General features: G+C 38.6%; 1 pseudogene across 1 annotated transcript; it reads left to right on the top strand.

Moving 5' to 3' along the window:
- Positions 1–859: 859 nt before the first annotated feature.
- Positions 860–4,366, top strand: LOC309615663 (PRELI domain containing protein 3B pseudogene; annotated as a pseudogene). Its single transcript has one exon. The product of its transcript is annotated as a PRELI domain containing protein 3B pseudogene (transcript).
- Positions 4,367–9,491: the final 5,125 nt, after the last annotated feature.

The following is a 9,491-nucleotide window of genomic DNA, read 5'->3' as shown; positions in this document are numbered from 1 at the left end:
TCTTTGCAGAGATTTGCATTCTTCCTGAGTAACCAACTCCTTTTCTTCTGACTGTGAGTCAGAAAAATGCAGGCCCTTTTATTCTGGAAATCAATGTATGTATAGAACAAAAACTGACTGGTGAGTGAGCATAGGATTGACAAAGGTTCCTGTTCTTATTTACAGTCTGTTTCCTAATTGCCACACATGATTTGCAATGAATAGGAAATATTTGCCCAAAATGCTATACTTTCACTCGTATATTCTTGGCAAATTTTGCTTTGTTTCCTCAGTTTATGAAACCCTTGTCACTAGTATAGTCTTGTTCATCTAAATTGGTAAAAATGATGTAAATAAATATTAAACTATGACTGCCATTTCAAAATCAGACAGTCAGCAATCACCCTTGGGTTGTAAGAGGATTGCTCTGGTCCTGATGTAGAGGAAACATGAGAAAGGCTAGAATCAGGAAGACCCTCTCTGAGGCTGGGAGGTAACACAGCTTAGAAATGTTGAGTCCAGAATAGGCAGTGCAGTGGGGATAGGGAGAGGGGGAAGGCTGGGACAATAGTAAGGAAGTAGGGCAACAGGACATGGTGACAAATTCTTCCTGTCTAAATTATTTCATTTATTTTTTTTATTTTTATTTTTTAAAATTTATTTGTTTATTTTTGGCTGCATTGGGTCTTCGTTGCTGCACGCAGGCCCTCTCTATTTGTGGCGAGCAGGGGCCACTCCTCGTTGCGGTGCGCAGGCTTCTCATTGCGGTGGCTTCTCTTGTTGCAGAGCACAGGCTCTAGGTGAACGGGTCTCAGCAGCTGTGGCTCGCGGGCTCAATAGTTGTGGCTCATGGGCTCCAGAGTGCAGGCGTAGTTGTGGCGCTCGGGCCTAGTTTCTCCGCGGCATGTGGGATCTTCCCAGACCAGGGCTCGAACCCGTGCCCGCTGCATTGGCAGGCGGATTCTTAACCACTGTGCCACCAGGGAAACCTTATTTCATTTATTATATTAGTCATTAGTGAAAAAAAGGAAAAACTTTCCATCTTTATATCTGGCAATACATCATACCTACTGAGTGCTTCAGGAGAAGGAAGGGAGAGAATGAATATTTCCTGAATGTCTGTTAGGTCTTTGAACCTCTTCTCGATCTGTATCTACTCCCTTGGTGATTTCAACCAATCTCACAATTTTAAGTATATGCGTACACTGAGGGCTCCAAACGTTCTCTGTCCAGCTTTAACCTCTTTCCTGAACTCCAGGCTTATATACTCAGCTGCCTACTCAACTTCTCCACCTGCGTGACTCTCAGGGGCCTTAACATGCCCCTAAATAAATTCCTGCTCCTTCTTCCACCTGCCCCTTCCTCAGTCTTTCTCATCTCAGTTATTAGTTTCTCCATTCTTTTCTTATTATTAAATTTTTATTTTATATTGGAGTATAGTTGATTTACAATGTTGTGATAGTTTCAGGTGTACAGCAAAGTGATTCACTCATACATATACATGTATCTGCTCCTTTTCAAATTCTTTTCCCATTTAGGTTATTACAGAATATTGAGCAGAGTTACCTGTGCTATACAGTAGGTCCTTGTTGGTTATCTATTTTACATATAGCAGTGTGTACATGTCAATCCCAAACTCCCACTCTATCCCTCTCCCCCACTCTTCCCCCCCTGGTAACCATAAGTTCTGGCTTCTCCATTCTTAAACAATCAAGTAATAAACCTCCCAGTCATCCTCGACTCCTCTTTCTGTTATGTACCTCCTCGACTCAGGCACAGAGTCCTACTGGGTTTACCTTCAAAATATATCCAAGAGGACTCCTTCTTTCCAGTATCGATCTTATTCAAACCAATGCTAACCACAAAAAATTGTCGGACAAAATATTTTTTTTAAAAACTAAGAGATGACAAGATAATAGGGAATTGTAAAAACTGAAGAGAAATTTTAATTCAGGAATAAAAGGGGCAAAAAAAAGACATCTTTGCCCTGAGGATAGGAGCCTAAGCCAGAACATTCTTCTTGGGAATGTAAACATTATGGGGATATAACAAGAAACTCTCCCCACAATAGTTGAGACCTTAAAGGGTCTTCAGGCTAAGGCTGGTCCAGGAATGGGTCAGTCCTCACATGGAATTACACTTGAGCTTTATTTCTGGGTCATCCGGTGAATCTCAAGTCTTGAACTTGATTTAAGTTGATCCCAAGCTGGTAGCATCCTGGTGCCTGGAAGAAGCAATGACAAATCCTATCTGGATGAAGTTTTCTTAATTAATTAAGGAATTGAATGTAATTCCTACATTTTTTTCGAATAAAACATCCAGTATCCAATCAAAAATAACTAAGCACACAAGGAAACTAGGAAGAACCAGCAGAAGCAAGAGATAACACAGATTCACAAGGCTTAGATATGGGAATTACCAAAGAGTCTTTAAAATAATCATGTTTACTATGCTTGAATAAATAAAAGACAAACTTCAGGATCTCTGAAGGAACAGAAAACATATAAAAATGATAAAGCAGACAAAAATAGAGTTTTATAAAAATAAAAACGCAATAAAATTTAAAACTACATGGATAGGTTCAATAACAGGTTAGACAACACTGAAGAGGATTAGTGAACTGGAGAATACAGCATTAAAAACCATAGCATAGAGGTACCAGCTTCAATGGCTAGGGTGGATGAGGAGGTGAGGGCAGGTATCACCTCTTTGCCTCATTGTCCCCTAGCACTGCCTGAACGTCACACAGGTCACCACCACCATGACGATCTGGACTTCACAGCATGTCTTTTACTATCCATGGGAAACTGTTACAACACCTGCAAGGCAGATATATCCAAACCCTAGGAACCCAAGTATGGTTAGAGTTGATGTATGGGACAGACATATAGAACCTTCTGGAAAGTTGCATAGCCATAGACTTCTCAGCACAGAGTGGGAATTGCCTTCCATTGTAAATTCACTTATTGGTGCAGCAGGAACCAAAACATATGTGCAATATATAGTTGATCTTATAAAGAAAATAACGGAACTTAAATCTACTAATATTTCATTTACAAATATGGTTTCAGTAGTTGGGAGACATATACAAACCACATCCTCAAGACCCAGGAAAAAACTATTTTGACTTAAAAAGTCATAATGATTGAAAGGAGTCAGTCTCAGCAGTTACGCAGAACGATTTATGGCAAGTACGATATCTTCAAATGCTAATCAAGGCTGAGATGCAATGGAATCAGTAATGCATAAATTAAATGCCAAGATTGAAGGGTTGACGGCTTCAGCAAGAGGAAGATAAGGACACCCATGGCAGCTGCAGCATTTGTAGAGAAATGATAATGAAAATTGGTATATAGCACTGGGTCTCCCAGGTGTCTTTTAGCTGGCAATGTATTTATTTGTTATTTTAAAAATACAACTACATTTTAGGTAGATTTTTTTTAATAACCTAAAGAAAGGCTACGTGCTTTTTGACCAAAACAAAGAGGTGTAGGACTTTTATATAAAAGGGATCATCCAAAATTAGTGTAGTTCAAAATATTCATCTAATTTTGAGGGTCCAGTAACCGGTGAAAATTTAACAATTTTTGAAAATGTATTTTGAAATTGGTATTGGCATAGTTACTCTCCTTGAGGTAGGATTTTAAAGCTTTTCCCACACTGGCATTCTATCTGGCTTGGGACCAACCTCAGAACAAAGAAGAACCACCTCTTACGTGCACACAGTTGCTCTACTGTAGTTACCCTCAAAAGCTTGCTTGAAGGAACTCACTTTAAAAGGAGAAATTGTATAGTTTTAAAGGCATATTAATTTGTATAAAATAACCTGCTCTGCTAAAAACCACAGTGTTTTGATTTGGTACTTAGATGATACTTTTGGCCTGAAAATTATATTGTATCCACAAGGACTGTATTAATTTGCCAAAATTTTGTAAACTAGTAAAGTTATTACCTTCCTTCAATTTGTACTTCCAAAAGTCTTTATGATTTAGTCTGCTGTACTGTGGGCTGGTTATGCTTCCTGAAAATATAGTCGTTACCTGGGAAAAACAGTTTAGCATAGAAAGTAACAGGAAAAGTCTACAGTAAGAAAGTCTCACATACATTAAATCAGAGTCCAAAAAAAAAGTAGAGAGTGTGAGGAAGAGGCAATACTTGATGAGATGGTGACAATTTTCTAGAACTACAGAAGGATACCAATCACGTACTCAGGGAGTTCTATGAATCCCAAGCAGGCAAATAAAAAGGATGCCACACCTACACAGACCATGGTGAAAATTCAGAAAACCAAAGACAACGAGGATGTCTTGAAAGCAATTAAAGAAAAAAATGCATATTATCTGTGAAGAACTGACCAACAGGAATACTTTTCAAGAGCAATAAAAGAAGTCAGAATGTAATGAAATTACTGGTTTGATGAGTTCTAAAAAATCTAGAAGTCTATGTCTAGCTAAAATATCCATAAAGAAGGAAGTTCAATGAAGATATGTTCAAACAAACAAAAATTGAGTTTTCTACTAACAGACCTACACGAAAGGAAATTCTGGAGGATGTATTTCAGGAAGAAAGGAAATAATCCCAAACAGAAGGATTGAGATGCAAGAAAAAATGAAAAATAAAGGTAGTAGCAAGTATGAGCTTAACTTCAAATAAATATTAATTATGCATGTTAATAGTGATTATAAGTTCTTATGGTTTTGAAAATATATATAGAATTAAGATGTACAACAACACATGATGGCATATAAGTCAGAAGAAGTGTGAAAGGATTTAAAGTATTCTAATGCCCTTATATCAGCACACAACCCAATAGAAAAAGAGAAAATGACTTGACCAGGCAGTCACAACATAGGAAATGCAAGTATTAAATAAATATATGTAAAGGTGTTCAATCTCGTTAGTACCCAGGTAAATGCAAATTTAAACCACCCTGAGATATCACTATATAAGCACCAGAACAGCTAAGATATAAAAAAGTGATAATAGCAGGTATTGACAAAGATGTGAAACAATGGAATATTTCAAACATTGTTCATGAGAATGAAATTGGACAGCAACTTTCAAAAACAGTTTAGGAATATCTACTAAATTTGAAAAAACCCATACTACATGATCCAGAAAGGTGTATACCCTGATATATACAGATTAGATAGATAGATAGATAGATAGATAGATAGATGATAGATAGATAGATCCAAGTGTTATATATCCAACAGTAATATGGGCCAATAGTTATGTAAAAGAATGTTCACAGCAGCATTGCTTGAAGTAGTTGGAAAATGGAGACAACCCCCAAATCGTCAATATGCAATGGTTTTAATGAACTGTGATCTATTCATGCAATTTAAACTTGTACAAAAATAATGTTGAGCAAAAGAAGCTGGACACAAAACAATACACACTATATGAGTTCATCTTTTAAAAATTCAAAAAGCAGGGAAAACCAAATATCATGCTTAGGTGGGAAAACTATAAAGCAAAGCAAGGAAGCGATTCTCATAAACGTCAAGAGGGTGGTTACTCTTAGGGGACATATTCAAGGGAGTTGATGCTTCAGCTTTGACTTGACGAGTGCCACACCGAGCGGTTAAATCTCTGTACACTTTTCTGAATGTACATTATATTTCACTACACAAATGAATTGTTAATAGTCTTTTTATGAAGTGTTAACCTGTGTAAGTTACTTAACCTCTCTGAACTTTAGTTTTCTCATCATATTTAGAAATGTATAATAATATCTGTGGTATTATAAGAGCTAAAGATTCTGACTATCATAATACCTCTAAATGTCATAATACCTCCATACAGGTATAGAAGTTTCTTTCAATTTCCCCTCAACACCATCCTTTTACTACTTGCCTTGGTCCTAGACATTATTCACTTGGCCAGGGGCTAGAAGGAGAGGGTGGAGAGCTTTGAAACAGCCAGGGGACCCATAGAAGGGTGCTTTGTGCTCATCTCTGCTGCCATTGGAAGTCTCACCCCAAATAGGCAGGAATAAAGGTTTACTGTACCAAGTCCCCCTAGGGCGATAATAATAAATGGGCCAACCCAAGGGAGTCATATGAATGAATTTCAGTTACATGATGAATTAAGGCCTTTGGCGGTAGAAAATAACCATCATGTTTAATATGGCTTATATAGGAAAATACTTTCCAGGTTCCAAATGTACAGGACTAACTTATACATTCCTCTACACACTCATTTTTTCAAATTAATATAATTCATGATCATGCTTTCTAAAAATATCTGTTAACTAAAAGCCAAGTAAAGCATACCCATTAAAAACAGCCAGAAAAATAATAATGATTTTAAGAGAGGATAGTAGATGTTATCAGGCAACTGGGATAAATTGGCTACTATGGTTGAGGACCAGATCTAGGGCCAAGACTCCTGGCAGCTCAGTGTGGTGAAAGGAACATCTGCCTTTTCCCCACAGGGCAGTGACCAGAGGGACGGGGCTGATGGGAGGGGGCTGGAAGCCAAGGAGCCCAGGGCATCTGCAGGTTTCCTAACATCTCTGGGTCTGTTTTCTTCTCTATAAAAGTGGTGGGATTGACTAGATTACATGAATGTCATTTTTAGTTCTAGAATGTTGTGAATCATCCTTGATTCACTGATCAATATTTTTAAATACCCCAGTTTATTCAGAGAAACAATTTATCTTTCCTGGTATTGATTTATAGGGGGAATTTGTCACAAAGTTCTTTACTTAAGGCACACTGAGTAACTCAACTGATAATGTGCTTACTGTCATTTTGCGAAGGATACAGAAATGCACGTTTAGAAAGCTTTTCTTCCCTCTATGAAACTTAAGGACAAAAAATTGAGCTAAACTCAGTATTTCCTAAAGTTTGTTTCATTAGTCCTGCAAAATACAACTTAAAAAAGATTTCTAAAGCTTTTTGGCATCAAATAAGAAGGAAAATTCATAAGGCATATTAGCTTATTCAGGCTCTGTAAAGATAGTAAGATAGTAAAAACTTTTTTAAACCTAAAAAAGTCTCAAAACCTTTTCTCAAAACTTTTCACTTGCATTAAACCAACTAATACCCCATATGCAATGAACTGAATGTGTCCCCCCAAAATTCATACACTGCAAGCCTAACCCCAATGTGATGGTATTAGAAAGTGACATCTTTGGGAGATGATAAGCTCATGAGAATGCAGCCCTCATGATAGGATTAGTTCCCTTATAAAAGGGACCCCAGAGAGCTCTCTCTCTCTTTCCTCCATACCAGGACACAATGAGAAGGCAGTAGTCTGTAACCTGCAAGATGCTCTCACCAGAACCTGACCATGCTGGCGTCCTGACCTTAGACTACCAGCTGCCAGAGCTGTGAGATACAAACATCTGTTGTTTACAAGGCACCCAGTCTATGGTATTTTGTTATAGCAACCTGAATGGACCAAGCCACAGTATAATTAGTGTTCTGAAGAATTTGCTATAGAAAATCTTAACGCTCCATTTCTCTTTTCTCCCTTCCAAACAAAAATGTTCAAGAGATGTAGCCATAAATGTTGCCTCCTCTTCACCTCCCACTCCAGTGGGGCTTTCGGTTCCTCCACTCCAATAAAGGGCTCTTTTCAACATCAACAATAACCCTCACTCTCTCAACCCCACGGACTCGTGTCTGGCCCCATCTTCCTTCATGCATCAGCTGAATTCAGCAGATAGCTGCTCCTGTATTCTGGAAGCAAGCTCTTCTATGGTTTGTCTTTTGTGTTTTCCAGGTTTCCTCTTCTGTCCCTGCCGTCCTTCCCAATCTCCTCTTCTGACTGTTTCACCCACCAGACTTCCAAATGGGGGCTTCCTCTGTGCACTAGATCTTCTCCTGTCTGAGTCAGCTATACTCTGTCATTGTCCTCTTTTCCTCCCCACAGTGTGAAATGCCATCTCTGTGCTGATGGCTCCACAAATGTTATCTCCACTCAGCCCCCCTGTCATGTCTTACTCACTTTCACACTATTCCCCTAGGACACACTTCACTCTTCCCTACCTTGGGAACTTTAGATCTGCTGTCTCCTGTTTCTAAGACACTCTTCAAGTCTTTTCCTAGTCCCTCATTTATCATCTTAAAACTCACTTTTTCAGAAAGCCTGTCCCCCTCCACTCTATCAACATAAGCACTCTGCCAATCATTCTCAGTCACATATCCTAGTTAATGTCTTTTAGCACTTGTTACAAGCTATCAATATTTTGCTTTATTTATTTGTTACTTTGTTGTTCATCTCCTCCATTATAACCCCAGCACTGAGAGTACAGGATGGTATCTGTCTGTTCTCCCAAGGACCTAGCACAGTGCCAGGCACAGAGCAGGTGCCTGGTAAATTTTTGTTGAATGAATGGGTGTATGAATATGATTCTTCTGGTTTCTTAAGCTAATAGAGCCCCCTCACACTTTTTTCTTGTGACAGAGTCTAGAACACATGGAGCCTAGAACACCTAGAGAAAATGGATCTTAACAGAGTTCTTGGTTGTCTCTCTGAAGGATCAAAGTTTCAAGGGAGGTTTGGGGAAGAGCAGGATGGGAGTCATTCCTAGTCTACCTCTCTGAAGAGTGTCCTAAAAGACAATTCTGCTATGTTATCATTTCCAAAGATGGCCACAAAAATACTTCCCAACCCACATACTTTTCTTAAGATGTGATGTGGACATTCCTCCTATTGAGAGTTAGGCTGTGTATTCTTTCCCCCTTGAATCTGGGTGAGCTTATAACTTTAGCAGAAATGACATTGTGTCTTACAAGTTCCCCTGAACAAAGAAACAAATAAGAAACAAGGCTACAACATAAAAGGCAATACAGCTTTTACCTGGTTCTCCTGGGATGCTTGCTCTTGGAACCTAGCTACCGTTCCATGAGAATGCCCAAGTAGCCACATGGAGAGGCCATATGGAGGTGTTCTGACCAATAGCCTCAGCTGCAGTAACAGATGAAAACCAGTATCAACCAACAGACATGTGAGTGAGGAAGCCTTTTAAGTGATCCAGTCCTCCAGTTAGCAAGTAAACCCAGCCTTTGAGTCTTCCTAGGTGAATCCCCTATCATGTAACAGAGATAAGCCATCCCCAGATCGCCCCTCTCCAAATTCCTGGCCCACAAAATCGGTGAGCATAATAAATTTTTTAAAAATTTTTATTGGAGTATAGTTAATTTACAATGTTGTGTTAGTTTCTGCTGTACAGCAAAGTGAATCAGCTATACATATACATATATCTACTCTTTTTAAGATTCTTTTCCCATATAGGTCAGTACAGAGTATTGAGTAGAGTTCCCTGTGCTACACAGTAGGTCCTCATTAGTTATTTATTTTATATATACTGGTGTGTATATGTCAATCCCAGTCTCCCAATTTATCCCTCCCTTTCGCCCTTTCCCCACCCTGGTAAGCATAACTTATTTACAAAACAGAAATAGAGTCAAATAGAGTCACAGATGTAAAATGGTTTTTGAAGCCATTACATTTTGGGGTTTTGTTAGCGGCCGTAGTAACCAGAACACCAATATTAT

This window comes from Balaenoptera borealis, assembly GCF_965194805.1.
Source record: "Balaenoptera borealis genome assembly, chromosome: 18".
In the NCBI taxonomy this organism is placed as follows: domain Eukaryota; kingdom Metazoa; phylum Chordata; class Mammalia; order Artiodactyla; family Balaenopteridae; genus Balaenoptera; species Balaenoptera borealis.
This window is presented reverse-complemented; position numbering and strand designations above follow the sequence as displayed.